This window comes from Trachinotus anak, unplaced genomic scaffold (assembly GCF_046630095.1).
Source record: "Trachinotus anak isolate AG129_WGS33_773 ecotype Australia unplaced genomic scaffold, CSIRO_AGI_Tana_v1 ptg000024l, whole genome shotgun sequence".
In the NCBI taxonomy this organism is placed as follows: Eukaryota; Metazoa; Chordata; class Actinopteri; order Carangiformes; family Carangidae; genus Trachinotus; species Trachinotus anak.
The window spans coordinates 3,301,661-3,318,866 of NW_027273875.1; the positions used below are offsets into that span (position 1 = coordinate 3,301,661).

At 40.1% G+C, this 17,206-nt stretch overlaps 1 protein-coding gene across 3 annotated transcripts in view; it reads right to left on the minus strand.

Annotated features, from left to right (window-relative positions):
- fstl4 (follistatin-like 4) overlaps positions 1 to 17,206 on the minus strand; it is a 370,155-nt gene that overhangs the window by 195,009 nt on the left and 157,940 nt on the right. For 2 of the 3 annotated variants that reach the window (XM_071460312.1, XM_071460310.1), the window contains exon 1: positions 11,526 to 11,807. The exons of the other annotated variant lie outside the window; for it this stretch is intronic. The gene's annotated coding sequence lies outside the window, so the exon portion shown is untranslated. Of the gene's footprint in view, positions 1 to 11,525; positions 11,808 to 17,206 lie in introns of those variants that run through there. 3 annotated transcript variants of the gene reach the window in all.

A 17,206-nucleotide genomic window follows, 5' to 3' on the forward strand; every position in this document is an offset into this window, starting at 1 on the left:
TTTGTGTGCACAAGTAATTACCTCGAGAGCACGAATAATACATTCAAGCGCACAAACTATTAAATTATGTGCAAAAATCATTAATTCAAGAGCACTGATTATTAAATCATGCACATAAATTATTAAATTGTGTGCATTCACAATTAATTCAAGAGCAGAATTGATCAAATTTTGCACATGAATGAATTCAAGATGACTGATTATGAAATCTTAATTCTGATGATTAAAACTATGTTGTTATGTTATGCCTGTGAAAAAACAACCAAACAAAATAACAACAAAAATAAAGAGTAGAAAAGAAAATCTTCAGCTGGGAAAGCATAACTGAACCTGTGACATCATCATCGCCAAACTTTCCCTCCTTTGTTCTATTTGACTCCATCATCATGCTGCAAATATGCACAGCACAAACAAATTCAGAAACGCAGTGTAAGTAGCACAGATGACAATGGAAGTGTCTCCAGGGGACACAAAAAAGTGAAAGTTGGCTTCTCGTCAGTGGTGTTGGAAAATTTGCCAAAATGTAAGTTATCTTTGGTTTATTTTAGCATCTGCTGTTAACCTAAGCCCAATGGATGGAAGGGGTCTTCCATGAAGCCAGCATAAGAGGCCTGGTCTCGGGCAGGAAGGGAGGGCCAACTGGCTCTTCCAGAAATGCTGGCCTCATGACATGTGGGACGAGAACAACTCAAAAAACCTGGTGGACAAGGTGTTCCCTGGATCTCCTTACTTGTGATAGAGGCCCCATTGTCAGGCATGGAGAAAGATTGGGAGGGCTGCGGGGTGGGGGGCTCAGGGAGGGACTTAGGCAAGATAACAGGCCTGGTCTCAGGCATACAAGGCTCGGTGGATGGGTCCATGACTTCCATGAGGCACTTAGCTGGATTAAGAGGACTGTTTTTAGGGATACAAAGCCCAGTGGATGACAGGGGTCTTGTCTCCACCGGTTCATCTAGAAACACTAGGCTCATTACGTCTGGGAGGAAAATAACTCAAAAAACCAAGTGAAGGAGGTGTTCCCTGGATGTCCTCCGCAGGATAGGAGCCCTGTTTTTAGGCATGGGGTGGAGGGGATGGGGTTCCCAGAGCCAACTAGCCAAGATAAGAGGCTTGCTCTCACGCATGGAGGGAAGATAGACCAGCTCCTCTAGAAACACTTGCATGATATCTTGGAGGAAAATTACTCAAAAAAGGTTGTGGACTTCCAGGTTGTACCCAGCCAGGATAACAGGCCTGTTCTTGGTCATTGACAGTAAAATATATAGTAAAAAAATATCTTTAAACAAAAACAAAATATATGTATATATGCGAAAAATTCTAGAATTCTGTTTTCACTTTGTCATTATGGGGTTTTAAGTGTGGATTGATAAGGGAAAAATGAATTTCAGCAATTGCAGCATCAAGCTGCAACGTTAAAAATGTGAAAAAAGGGATCTAAATACTTTCTCAATGCACTGTATATTAAAAAGAAATTTCAACACAGTAATAACTTCTATCTCATGATGATATATGATATGTGTCCCTTGTATTTGCTATAAATTACCAAATGTTTCAGTTTCTCTTCCCACACTTTACTGTCATGACCACATGACCAGAGTCAGGGGAATCGAAAGCTCAAGTCACAATGTCTGTACCATTGCACACAGACCGTATACCTTCATTGTCCAGGGGCTTGTGATGGTATTTCGGGTACAGACAATCATCAGTTTCTGTTAAATAATTTAAAAGTAATAATTATAACAATAATTAACAGGAGATGTTTGAAAAATCAGACAGTTGTTTGCTGTTCTAAAGGTTTTTCCAGACACCCAAAACATTCCTTTACCATCTGAATGAAAAAAAAAGTGTCCGCACGATAAAAAAGATTTTTAATGTTTCCCAAATTGCGTCTCTGTTCCAGAATCAAAACAAAGATAGCAGCTTCATGGCTGCCTGTGTAGTCGCAACTTGAGAAACAGTTAAAAAATCTTTTTTATTGTGCAGCAGATGGAATATTTCTTTCGTCAAGCTTGTTCGAAGAATCTTTAAGGATTGTGAAAATATCTTCAGAACAGAGGTTAAAATGAAAAACCTTGATCAGAAGAATTTTCTACACTAAACCCCTGTGATAGTTTGGTTTGATCACAACTATGCAGTCTCACACAGACACACAGGCACAGAAACAGACATGCACACACACACATACACACACACACACGCTGCACAACACCATGAGGAGAACTCAGCTCTAAAACACACAAAAACAGCTCAGGCCTTACAGCTTCAGTCTGACTTGTTCAGAGTATCACAGAATTTATGAGCTTGTGCATTAAAAATGGTGTTGACACACGACCTGACTGTCTGAAATACTGTGTGTACATACATGCACGCATGCCAAATGAAAGTTGATGACCTGTAACTCCAACTTGATGACCTGTGCAGCAGGTCTGAAATATTGATTATTGATATCGATTGTTGTGACACAGTGAAATAACAACTGGAACAAACTAACTTTGACACCTGATTTTTCACAAACTACTTGATCCAAATACTGGAGATCCCGACCCAGAACTCTGAGCTTAATGAGCTCCAAATATTGATTTGATGCACAAAACAAAGTTGAAGTGGGACTTGGATACATTCCACCACTGCCTACTCTGTGTGTTTGTGTGTGTGTGTGTGTGTGTGTGTGTGTGTGTGTGTGTGTGTGTGTGTGTGTGTGTGTGTGTGTGTGTGTGTGTGCGTGCGTGTGTGGGTGTGTGTAAAACATATTTCACCAGAAATACTTTGAATGTACACAACAACATCTTGGATACACACAAACAAACTAGCACAAATGGATTCAGACACTGACAGTATGAGTGGTGAGATTGGTACTAAGCTCCTTTACTTAGTAAAGTATCAGTAAAACATTGTCAAAATACTCTGCCCTGCATTCAAAATTCTACTTAAGTAAAAGTATGAAAGTATTATCAGCTTCATGTATCAGTAAAACTACTGATTCTGCAGTAAAATGTCCTTTGTGACTTTTATCTGATTGCATATGACATTGTTACATTGTTACATTGTTCAAACTTTTGTAGGGATAAAGAAGAAAATGTATATTTTTTCTGATACACAAAATATGTTTATTTTTCTGACTTTTATCAGTTTCTTTTTCTCTGGAAACACTGGGTACCTTCAACTCTTCGGGTCTCCTTCAAATGGAACAATCTTAAAAACTAAAAATAATCTTTGCTCACAATGCTCACAGGTCATTGTCACATGACAGTGCATGCAGTCAGATTATATAACAGCTCTATCAACAGACAATTATGGTGGATGTTACATAAATAATTATATTTTAAATGCAGGCTTTGAGCCAGGATGGCTATCGTATGCCAGTTTTGATGTAAAGGAATGAAAGAAGAATTGCATAGGGAGAGGCTGAATGAGACTGGGTTTGAAAGTTTCTCTCTTAGGCACATTCATGGCAGCTTAACTGCAATTGTTTCATGTAAAGCTGGAGCTAGACTGCAATGATTAATTGATGACTAGTGCTCTGGGCTGTTGTTATGGCGGTACCAAGTTGCTTGTATGTGTGTGTGAGTGTGTGTCTTTGTGCATTTCTATATATGTGTCTGTATATCCATGTGTCTGTGTCCTCACGTCTGTTTGAAGACTAATCAGACTAATCAGGTGATACCCAGCTGCAGTTACTAGTTGCCATTGTGATGGTAACTCCTTTTTGCAGCTGGTTCAAACAGGATTACGGTGAGAGACACCACTTGAACTAAGGTTTACCAGTCAAAGACTGCAGCTTCTACGGCCTAAAGTCTTTTATTGTGTAAGGGTAGACTCTGTTGAATACAGCGCTGAAAAGAATTTGTTTGTGGTGTTGAAAATATGGGAAATATAGTGATCTAAAATGCCCCCCATTTTCTGGTCTCAGTTAACATGGGTGTCAATGAAGCAATAGGATAGTACTGCTGTCACCCACAGGCATACAAAATGAACAGAAGATAGTATAAAGAGAATTTGTGAACATTTAAGAAAGTTTCAAGAGTCTGCTAATTGATAATGTTTATACAATGAAAATACATCTAAAAACTAATGTGATTCGTAAAATGAAAAGCTGCTATGAAAAGTATCTTTGATCTATAGCAATTGGGCTAAACAAAATACTGATATGTTCCTTAAATTTATACAGATATGCAAGCTAGGGACATTTTATCTTCTATGGCCTTACAAGAACATAGCCCTGCTTGATGGGAAACTGAGGGAAAGGGGAGAAAAAAAATTGAGTCTAAAAGTCTAGCACTTTGTAGAAGAAAAAAAAGACAATAAATCCATAACAACAGGCATAAGCCAGAGAGGCACACAAAAAGACAGGAAATAGCAAACAGCAGAGCAAATAATGTGAGCAACAATAAGGATGCCATTAAAGCAATTACAACATATGACAGAAAACATATGGCAGCAGCGATAGAAAAGTTAATGCATCCTTTTTTTTTTTGCAGAGAAACAACTGCACATGTGCCTTTTCAGATTGTGCTAAAATGTACCCTTACACAGAAAAAGAATGAGTTGGCCTCCTAGAGAAGACGCAGAGTCTTTGGAAAGAACACAATACAGGTTGTGGTGCTTTAGTGGTGCACATATCCTTATCAGCATGGCTTCTTCTGTGTTACCTCAGAATTAATCATTACCTGACACTCTCTCTTTGCCACTTTCTGTCTTTGTAGAAGAGACAGAGCTTCAGGCTGTTAGGTAGTAATAAGACCCCATCTCGAGACTAGAGAGAGAGAGAATGAATAGGAGGCTCCTTCCATCTATGTCATACTCTATTCTCCTACCCTCTCTCTTTAGCTTTCTTGCTCAACAGTGATATTGACTTTTGGTCTTTTTCTGACAAGCCCACATCCTACTTGTCAGGTATGGCTTAAAGACACACAAACTGCAAGTGACTTGTTAAATCCAGAAAACCCCTGCAGGCTATATGACATGGCTGAAAGACCAAACAAAACAAAACAAACAAAACAAAAAAAAACAAAACAGAAGGGATATCAGGGGGTCTGGAGTGTCATAACAGGGTGCAATGCCTGGCTAACAGAACTGCATCTGCTAATTATAGAGCAGTGGCAAAGTGCGAGCAAACCACATGAAAGAGGTCTGCAATGAAGAGAAAAACACCTTCTAAAGCATAAATGGCTCTCCAGAGGCACTTTATGGAGAAAAATGTGGTTTGTATATATCATCACAACTGGCTGAAGAACCACTTGAAGCCTCGCTCATGGCAGTAGCAGCCAGAAATCAATGCATGTGAAGGGGCAAAGGATTCATCTCTAATATACAACCCTGTCTCCTAAAAATTATATGTTCACACAACTAAAGCAGCAGCAGCAAATACGTTTTGTGCAAAATATAATAACAGCTGGATTATGTTTTCTATTAACATGAGGATATGCTGTCAGTTCATGTGTTTCACAAGTGGCAAAAACGATGATGCTGAACATGTCAGTAAAATGCTCATGTCTCCCCCAAGATATCTTATCGTCTAGTCCAGTCAGGTTCAGACACAACGTGTTTACATTTCACCAAAACCAGGATCTGTCCCTAACTTAAGTGCTTTTCTTACATAAACCACAGATGGGACTCTGGATGCAATCCCTGGTCTCTGGTTTTTCAGTCATGCACTTTGTACAAATTCCATCTACCCTAACCACCTAGTACTGACTCTGCTGCCACTAATAAATGTTCAGGTTCCTCATTCAACAAAAACATTGCCTCTGAACATAATCAAGCCAGTGATTACATTTCCTACAAAAGTAGCCTATCTGCTGTTGCACTTTAGTTATATAAAGTAAAAACGTAATTTCTAGGGGGCAAGGTTGGTAAAAATATGAAATCTCAGCCTAGTCAACACGTACACAGGTATTTATTAAATATGGGTTAAAAAAAATAACCATCCACATGAAAACGCAAAAAACACTATCATCCATCATGCCAAATCAACAGATGGCAATATAACTCTAACTGTAAAGCCATGTTAACTAATCAGCCTAAAAAAAAGGTATTACTGATTGGCAAACAACAATGAAGTTCCAAGCCAAAAACCTAGTTTTTCCTGTCCACACAACAACACTGAAAACAGAGATTCTGAATGTAATCCTGACTTGATTTGCAAAAGGTTTGTTTTCTGTGACCTAAAATGTAATTTGTGTGGGTACGAAAGGCCAAAACACATAAAAGATGTTACATTTAAAAAAAAAAAAGTACCCATGTACATGTGGACAAGGCCTCAGTGTAGGTTATTACAATATTGACTGATTCAGTGTTTCCTTTGTCAATGTTGCCCTAAATGCTCACTAGTTCCTGCTTTCAAGAAATCTCACAAATTATCTCTACAGTTTCAAAGCTAATACATTTCCCTCATACGCATTTGGGCATTCAGCAGTTAGTTACTGACTTATTAATGTTCACAAAGAGGTTTGTTTGTCAGCGTGTTTTCTTTCATGACAGGCTGTCAGATTATGATGTTTTTTTTCTACTGCAGCTCCACCAAAGCTTCACCTTCACATTGATTCAGAAATGCGATTTTCTAGCTCCAAATAACAGCAGAGGTGTGTGCAAGAGGTTTACTACCCATGTCGTAAATCCAAAGGGAACTTTTAAAGCTTGCTTCAAAACCTTTAACCTTTCATCCCTGGTTAGAATTTCTGAAATGTTTTCCTCAGTTTGTTTTGCTTTCAGGTCTCCCACCAAAACCAACACTGTGGCACGGAGTGTATAATATCATGTAATTACTGACATCAGTATGTTAAAAGAAATACCATGGCATTAATTTCTTACTTAGCATCTCAGCATCTGATTATCTCAGTCAGGATGAACAAGACATAAAAGTCATATAATTATGATCAGGCATTGAAAACATGCCATGCAGACCTGGAAGTTCATTCTTGACCTTGGGAGCAGCACGTGTAACAAAATAATCTATACTCTTTTTATTTTCAGAGTTTTAAACCACTTTTTACTGTCTATGTGAGATCAGTTAGGTCAGATAAAGAAAACAGCTATTAGACATATTCGTGTTCATATACTGCCCCTCATTGGCATCTGCTGCTCTCCTTTTGCCTTAGCAACAAGCCATTTTCATGACAAAGGAAGCTGATTGCTAATGACTAGTACTTAACCTCAGACTTTCTCCACTTGACTTGTTGAATGTTTTCAGTGAACAGGAGAAATTAGACAATGGGTTGCCTACTACAGTGGGTGAAGTAAAATTTCAAGATAACAAATGTGAGCTGAGTAAGGGATGACTGCATAAAATGGACAGACAGATGGCTGACTAAATTCACTGCAGAAAACAGATATGCCCGGTGACCTTTCCATAACCCCTCTCCACATTTCTCCCTCTCTGCTGTCTCTTTCGTCAGTTTCCTGCATTCAGGCGAAGGAGGTGGCGAGCACTGTTTGCTCTGAGCTGCGCAGCTGATGCTCTGAGCTCAGCTGCTGTGTTCATATGGGATGCAGCAGTAAAGGTCATTTCTAGAAGTTCAACATTGGTGATCAGAATTTCAAGTGAACCGTGTTGCCCACATTTTGCAGCCCTGCACTCTACAGAGACTACGGGAGACTTATCAGGTGAGCCGACAGACACGGCAACGTGTGTAAGGAATAAAGAAGTACTGAATCTAATGGAGCAAGTTACTGGTCCTCCTCAGTTTCAGTGTCACTTCTATTAAGTACTTCCCATTGTCATAGGCCTCATGTTAATCAGAGTTATATTTCTCTGGGTATGAGTGTGTGTGAGTGTCACAGTGCCCCTGCTAAACCCATGAGGAACAGTTTCATCAGTTCAATTTAAAACTAATCTTGTCAGCCCCATCAGAAGCGTGAATGTACGGCGCATGAGCCAGCCCATAAGAGTGTGACTCACCATCTGCAGTGCATTTTTGCCTTTGTTTGGAGTACTGCTCATTATATTTCTTTGGAAAATTTGCAAAGCCAAACAAATCAAAGTCACCAGGCGTAAAAAAAAAGAAGGGAAGGAAGTGGGTTCGGTTTACCCGAGGGGATAACTTTGTTGTGTGGAAATAAATTCTGCTCCTGATTAGACAAGCTCTGCATGGGGTTCAGGCAATGCAATGCCAAGCATTTAAACTGTTCATGAGTGGGACATTATAATTGATTGAAAAAAATTTAATCTACTCTAATTAAACGTTACATGGAATTGTCATCCAGGGCTGTTTATGTGTGACTGTTTAACGCCTGCAGTGCCTACCTCAAATTTATTTAAAAAAAATCCACACAGTGTACAGCTGAAACTCTGAATATCTATCACCATAATATGTGTTCTGGGTATTTTAAACAAACCTTGTTCTATCCTGGCACAAGAAACTGAGTTTCTAACCACTACTTGCTGTAAAAGCTTGTACAGAAATAGCAGTTGGAAGCATCAAAATCCTGCTCTGTCCTGCAGCCTACTTCCTCTCTAAAACAAATAACTCAACATACTGTTAAACACAACTTGTATTTTTCATCTACATGCCTGCTAAACTCTCCCTTGCAAACTTTAAAAAATTCTTTGTCGGGACCAATTACAACAGTAATGGAGTAAGAATACAGGATATTTCTCATAAACCACATATGTGCGTGTTGCTTGCTCTTGTATTGTGTTGAAGAAGCACTGTCTGCCACGCTCAGGCTTCCCTCTTTTCCAGTATTTGGGAATGTGAGCAGCAGGGAAGTCAAGGGGGCAGAGAGACTGTGCTTTTCCCAAAATGACCTGTGTTCACCCTCCCGTGTCAGTGGCCATTCATTCAGCTGAAATGTCCTGGAGCAAGACACTGAACTCCAACCTGCTGTTCTGTTGCTGAATCCGACCTCTGGCCTTCAAGGAACACCGTAAAGAGAGTTTCTCTTCTTGGATCAATAAAGTATCACATTCATCATATTTTCAAATTGATTTTGAACCAGTATGGGAGGTAAGGCTACTTTGTATGGGCATACATTATTTTCAGTTCTGTTTTGGTTCTTTCATGTACAAACTGTATCTGTCCATGATTAAACATCGACACTGAAAGCAACCAAAACAAAAAGTACTGGCAACTCAAAATCTTATTATCCCTTGAGAACTTGAACAATGTCAATATTGCCGTTTTGTGGTTGTTCACAGCTTATTGGAGAGGGAGAACTGGTGCTCATGTTGACATATTTAAATCTAGTCTGGAGACATGGTTAAATAGACTACCAGGCTAAGAATAGCCAATCATGCAAGTCCGGTGGAAGCATGTGAAAACTCTTTCTTAGCCTGGTTACACGCAATAGCAGATTAGTCAGTTATTGCCATCCTTGTAATTTTTTGTTTTATCTAACTAATACACATGACATACTGCACACATGCATTTACATCCATACACGGTTTCATGCTGGTTCTGGCTTTCGCAGGATTTAAGCGCTTAGCAGGAAGAGGATACTCCAGAAGGCTAATACAGTGCTCATGATTCAAATGTTACAGTGATGATTTTTGTATGCATATATGTGTGTGTGTGTGTGTGTGTGTGTGTGTGCAAACACCAGTATGGCTATATGCTACTGTGTCTTGAGTATCAATCTGTAAATGTGTGAGTCATCCCACTATTAGGCTCTCTCTGAAGCACAACAACCAGCCATGATCTGCTGGACACCGCGCTGTAATGGCTCTCTGTGAGACAGCTAATAAGTTACACACCAGATTGCAAACTGCAATAAGCCCGACTGTGTCACTATTCTGGGCTACATCATTATTTCTCAGCCCACTGACTGTGACCCCAGGGTGGGCTGCCGAACAGTTCTGAAGGGTTCAGGACATGATGTGCCCCCCCCTAAAAAACCTGCAGTAGTAATTTAGAAGAGCCTGAAAACTGACTTTGTGATTTCAGAGTCACCATGACCCTTGTTAAGAATATTTTGTTATTGTGCACATGCAATGCTCTTGTTCTTTGTTGAACAGTATTTAAATTGTTGTCAAGTAAACTCGGTGATAATAAGAAGTGACTTCACCCCTGCTCTTCTTGCCTTTTTTATTATTTCCTTAAACAGCTTTACTGAGTTGGCTATGAGAAATACAAACAAGTGTTGAATTCATGAAAACCAGCCAGCCAGAAATCACATGTTGTGTCTCTGAGCTTGCTTGTTTGTTTTCCTCTGCAATGAATGATCAGGACAATTTTGAAGGTTGCATGTCACTGTAAATTTCGAGTTCATCCCATCGCAGGCAGACACAGTGGACAACTGCTGCCATTCAGGAGCGATGGTAAGATATTGATCCGGGTCCGTGCGTGTGCGCTTGTGTGTGTGAGAGATTACGTGCCTGAGTTAAGAGTTGGAAGGGCTGTTGGCCCGCTTGAAGCCGAAGGGCTATGATTCACAACCAGTTTTTCACAGTTAGCACAGTGATGAATGACGGCTATTCTGTTGCTGGATGTTGGCTCCACATCTGGTTCCAGGTAGAGAGGAAATCCAACACACAGCTAAAGGTTGGAGTGCGAGGGGCGGGCGAGGAGTGGGAGCGGGAGGCTGGAGCGTTTTCAGCACCATGGAGAGCTCCGGCGCAACATACGCCGTATCACGGCGGCGTGCGCGCCGACCAATCCTCATTTCCCACTCCGCTGGCCGTCACGGAGGCTTTGCTGCCGCCGTGCCAGTTCTCTGGTGACACTGATAGGATTTTCCCTTGAGAGAGAGAGAGCTGAAGCAGCTCATTTAACACAATAAGACAAGGAAATCTCATCATGTTTAGAAATGCCCCCCCCCCACCGTCCTCATTCTTGAGAGTTTTTGCATGCTGGTGAGTGGAGGTGAGGGGTGTATGTGCTCTATAAGACACTGATCGTTCATGGATGAAGTCTTCCCTGCGTCTTGCCAAAGAAATTGGCTGATGGCAGAAGGACCGGGTGAGCGGCGGCGGCGGGGGGGGGGGGGGGTGTTGGGACCGGGAAGCCATGCCACAGAGCCCAGCAAGGGATGTGCGTGTCTCACTGTGTTATCATTTCAGTCCCTCTGCTGCTTGAGCAAACCTGGCGCATCCGAGCAGAGGAGTCCTACTGGAGCCATTTATCAAACACTGCCCTGCTGTTTTCAAGCAGGTAGAGCCGCTGCACGGTTATGTGAGGTGGCCAAAGCTGGCACCTGGTCATATTGAATGATTCATATTACCCCGTGTGGAGCCAGATAATAGGCGACATACCTGGCTCTGTAGTTAAACACTGTCACAGACTGTCATTGACATCGCCCTGCGCTATAAGGCTGCACCTCACACATATCTCTCAAGCTGTAAATTCTGGAGCTCTCTCCCCCTCTCTTATTGATGCACCCTTCCCCAGCTACTCACAAACTAATTCAAAATTAAAGCACGCCACTGCCATCCTCTTCACAGTTTCCCTTCACTCAAACTCCTAACGCGAATAGTGACAGATAAAGCAGCATCATGCACCCAAAACAACCAAACTTGGGAAAAGAAAAAACAACAACAAAGACACCTTTAAGCCCTTATTCCGCATCGGTATACACAGCTTCCACCTTACCTGTGGTATTCTGAGGCAAGAGGACAGAAAGAAAGGAAATTCGAGCAAATGTGCTACAGATTTCCCTCGCAGCACCGCGTCCAAACTGCGCTCTTTTAGTTCCACTCCTCTCCTCCCGCTCGGCAGGGTTTTTTTTTTTTTTTTTTTTAAAAAAAAGGGTTCAGATTAATTATGGACTGGTGTATCAGTAGCAGCTGTGTCAGTAGCGACGGGTGGCGCGTCCCAACTCTCAGCAGCGGCTTGCCATCCTCCGGCTCCTCCGGCTGGTTTCCTCTCAGCGCTCCGCTCCTGCTCTGCCCTATTTCAACTCCTCTCGCTCCGCTCTCCTCCTGACGTCAGCCGCTGCACGCCGAATGCGGTGAGGCTGCATCTGCAGATTCATCGCACTGGAAAGCGACACCTGTGTGTGCATGCGTGCATGTCTTGGTGTGTGTAGGCTATATGTGTGTGTGTGTGTGTGTGTGTGCGTGACTGTGTGTGTGTGTGTGTTTAGATATTAGTGAGGACCAAATGTCCTGAAAGGGGCAAAGACATTAGGACGATCAAAAATAATAGGACTTGCTTGCAGGTGTTTTGCTACATTCCTTTCTTAATTTAAGGGCTGGCAACCTATTTGAGTTTAAGGCGATTCTAATTTAGATTGGGTAGCTGATAGATTCAAGTTTTGGCTGAAATGGCATGAAGTTGTGATAGCTAATCTTTAGGTTGGGGTTTGGGGAATGAATGGCGTCTGTGAGGGCAAAGTATGTACAACTAACGATAGCAATCGTCAAAACACAAAATGAAGCCAAGGAATCTTCCATTTTCAATGCAAATCAGTTTGTTATAAGAATTAAATCAACAGCTTTTCATTTATTGGAGACAATAAGATTCTGTGTTAGATCCTGACACTTTAAAATTCAGAATTTGCTGTAAAAACCATCACTTCTCACAACTGAGCAGCCGAAAACAGGTGTCGATTTAATGCAAATTGCACTATATTGAATACTATTAGCCTGCTTGTTAACATTTATGTTTTACACTGTGCTGCATATTCAAAAAGTCAGGCTAAAGATGAAAATCTAGGTAAGAATCAATGAGGAAAACATGGTGACAGGTGATGGGACTGTTGCTGTTTTCTGCGTTCACCCAGCGTGAACATCAAACAGTCAGATTTTGTCAAAAGTATCATATGCATATTTTATTTTGTTTTCCACTCTGAACCTATAGGACTTCCTCATGCAGTGACTGTTGGCTATATGCTACCTGCAGCATCACTGACCAATAAACAAGGCAGTGATGATGTTGAGGTGTTAGAGATGCAGAGGTCAGGGCCTAGGTAATTTTTAAGTGATGTTCAAACGCAACAAATGGATTTCAACAGTGCACTTCAGTTTTAATGCAGTTGGAGTGAGTCGTTTGGGAAACACACGTATGTTTGTGGCTTCAGTCCAGATATAGGCATCAAACATATTCTGTTTCTACTCCTCCTCACCGTTTTGCATTAAAGTGGGATTTGGGATAACTGCGCATGGCACAATTAGGCCTGCATACTGTATTCTAAAAAGACATGAGAATGGTGGCACCCCCATCAAAATTGCATGTGGCACTAAAACATTTATGCTCGATGTAACATTTATCAAGACAATGGGAAAAAAAAGGACTTTTGGAAAAAAATAAGAACCAAAGAAAAAGAAATGAATAGGGCGGGGGAATAAAGGGGAATAAGAGAAAAGTAAAGAAGTCATGAAGTTGCAATACTTGACTCCTTTTAGTGCTATAGATTTAAAAAGACAGACAGAAAGAAAGAAAGAAAGAAAGAAAGAAAGAAAGAAAGAAAGAAAGAAAGAACACCAGGAACTATATTTCAGTCTACCACCAGCAGCACAACCTGCAGAAACAGGTGATCTCTGTTAAGATTCTGTTAAGATATTTCACTGAAGTGTGTTTATCGACTGGTGGCATGTGTGAAACACTATTTCGTTTTTATGTGGAGCATAAAAATGACAATAAAGGGATCTATCTATCTAAAAAGATGGAAAACAGCTTTATACTGTAGCACAATGCAACACAATCTGTTCTTACAACACTGCCTTTTGCTTGATGGTCATGCACATATAATACGAACCAATTAAAATAAATATTAATCTGGTTACATCTGAACACAGTCATGTTATTTTTTCTTTTTTATGTCTCATTTTAATAAATAAAACATCTCTTCATTTTTTCAGTGACAAATGAAAGAATTCTAGTTGTTTTCAGGAGAAGTAATCATTTAAGACTTTGTTAATTACTCTTCTTAATAAATATTTATTTTTTATTTAATATTAATATTTTCTGAAGACACTAGCTGTGTCTCAATTCAAGACGACCAAATGTGTCACAGCTGTGCAACAAGTCTGTCCTAACCTATCCCGAGATTCATTTCATATTATGTGATCACTATGGAATCACTTTGCAAAAAGAGACTCTGCAAATAAAACAGTGGCCAAGTATAAATGGGAAATACCCTGTAAACTAGACACATTTTGGTTTGACCATGTCCTTTGAGGGATGTGGCCCCTGAATTGAGAAACAGCTACAGTTTTTGGTTGTTACGGTGTCACTAGGTTGTTAATCTGTGGTTGTTATTGTGTTTGGATGTTGCTAGCTGTGCTTGCTATAGGGCATTTTTAGTTGCCTATATTGCTCATTTACACTGCTTTTTTTTCTCCAGCTGTGCATAGGCACTCTATTTCCTCTGGCACTGGATTGTTGGGTGATTGTGTCTGTTAAGAGCACACTAAAAAGCCAACCAATAGTTGTATTCACACTCACATCTTTGAGTGAACCGACCATAGGCCTCTATTCAAATCCACATCCCAATTTGTTTGTTTTATTTGTAGCATTAAAATATATCAAAACAATGATTTAAATTAAAACATTTCAAGGAGAGATGACATATTTGAACAAACATGAAAATGAATGAACTGTCTACCTTAAGGCAGCCTATCACAGTGGATCAAACTGAAGTGAGATGGAACATAATTTTTTACAAACCCCATTTCATTACTGTCAAGCATCATAAAAAACCATGGGAGATACGGGCAAATGCTTTGATGTACCAGCATGTGCTTTTGATACTGTGTGACAAAACTATTCCAACAAATTCTGATGATATTTTGGATGATATGATAAAAATTATAAAATGATAAAAAACACAAATCTCCCTGTCTCATCAGACAAAACTTAATGAGCCTTTGCAAAAAAAAAAAAAAAAAGCACTTTGTTACCATACAAAAAAGACTACACCTTCTGCTGCGCTCCCATAATTTTCTCATACCTACCCTGAGCTTAATCAAAATGAGATAAAACTATTTCAGTATTAAGTTAGAGTAAGATCATGATTATTATCATAAACATGATGATGAAACACAAACTAAACATTTTAGTCCAATATCCAGGCTCCCTGTTTGAAAAACCACATTTGTATTACCTCCCAGGATACGACACATTTTCCCAAACATCAGCAATTTGCTTTCTTCTTTGAGAGCTTTAATCCTCTCAGCTTTTCACAGAAGTTTTCCTTGTTTGCAACACACAAAAAAGAAACAGACAGAATCAGACAAAAAAAGAAACAAATGACCCTTGTGTATAAAATTTAATCTGTACGTTTGTTTTCATATTTTCCTGAGGTGGCATAATTTTGGCTACAAAATCACTTCACTCACATCAGCGCATTTTTCCCAAGATGCCAAGTGCATTAAAGCAGCAAAGCTCCTGCATGATCTCAATATTGTTCTTTATATTCTGTATCTTTACTGTGATGCACCACAGCTGTTGATCTGATCAACTTTCTCAGTGTGTTTACTCCTCCGTCCTTAAGTGCGCTTGCCCGATGTATTTAACCGATGTTTAAACTTAAACACATGTTTTTCATAATCACATCTTTACACTGTCCTACCTTTCACCCAAAGACAACCTGAGAACACACACATAGAAACATACAAGGTGCAAACAAACAAACATTCCTGAAAACGTCTCTGGGCCATTGCAGTGGAAATGCTCAGATCCATATTATTGACAAATGCATATCAGATCTATTCATAAAACCAGCAGCTCTCTGGGCAATGCAGAGACGATCTCAGACTGCTGTAGGCGTATCCTGAGTGGCAAATCAATCACACCTAAATGGTGCAAATATGAATCGACCCTCAAGGGGCTCATATGGACGTCAGCTCGTGCATTGCATTGCAAGAAGAACATCATGTGCATTTTACCAACAGCTACACCCAGGGCAGGACAAACTGAGTTTCAGACTTTCACGTGGGGATTGAGCAGCTACAGCAGTCATCATTATCTCTGCCATCATTTGCTCTGGAGTGTTTGTTCTAGCAGTCATATGTCAGAAACATAATATCTTCTCCCCTCAACGTTAAAGGCACTCAGGCATGTGTCAGCACTAAAAGGTCTTTCTCCCTCAGAGACAGAAACACCAGGCGATAGAACCATAACTCTTGTTTATGTCCTTTTCCACCAGCTCACCACTGCAAGTATTGATGTGATTAACACACATACACACACGTCTACATCACTTACAATAGAAGAGACTCTCATGCTGGACCTATCATAGTCAGTTTCTAAACGTTTAAAAAATGGAATAGAAAAGGTTTTGATTATGAAATGGATGTGAATATGATTTTGAATGTAGTGGAGGGAAGTCAAAACCAAGCAGCCTAATGATAACACAATGGTAAATTTCTTGCTTTGTGCAATACGCTCAAAGGGAATAAAATGATTAATATGATGCGGTTGGTGTTCAAATATTTGGTTAAGATGAGGGAAAGATTGTTGTTATGGGCAATAAAAAGAGGGATAACTGCAAGTCTGTAAGGGATGTAAACTGTGGTCTTCTGCATCAAAAGCTGATGCGCTACACAACCATTCTTAACCGCAATCTTTCCACCTCGTTACATAGAGGACACACTACTTCCTGAATTGAGGGTGCCCTAGCAGTTAAGATATGAACTGCAATGTCCCCCGGTCGTGTTTGGCCAGGGACCTTTGATGCATATCATTCAACGTCTCTCTCCCCTCTAATTTTCTGTCATCTGTCCTGTTCCTATCTAATAGCAGTGTTACAATACCCATCCTAAACACTTCCCAGGAATTTAAAATCATTTTATTACATTTTTTAAAGGAGCTGCTTGTAAGTTTTGCTATTGCTACATAGCCAACATTAGCATTAACAGTTGTTTACTTACTAGTCAAGAAGTTTTCTCACCCTCAGACTTTCTATCTGTAAGATTTTGCTCTTTCTGAAGCATTCTTTAGTACACTACATAGTGTCATATAAATCTGACTTATTTTTACTATCAGTATTACTTAAGTCCTGACAGGATCAGAGAGCAGAGTTATATAAGCACATCTAGGGTCAAGGTGAATGGTTGCTGTACAACCTGGTAGAAAATCAGTGTAGTGTGCAATATGGCTCATGCGTCTGCAGCGCCCAGCATCTCCCTTCTTTGGAAGTAATAGCCTTGTCTTCAGCCCTGACTCTGAGGGGACTCTTACCCTACTCTGCTTTAGTTTCTGAAAATTGAAAATGAAAGCAGTATTTTAAAAATTTCTAACATGAAATATATTTTCTTAATGTCACGCCAACACAAACAAGCAGCTGCACGCTGCCAAACCGTTTTGTGCACTAACAATGTCACAATACC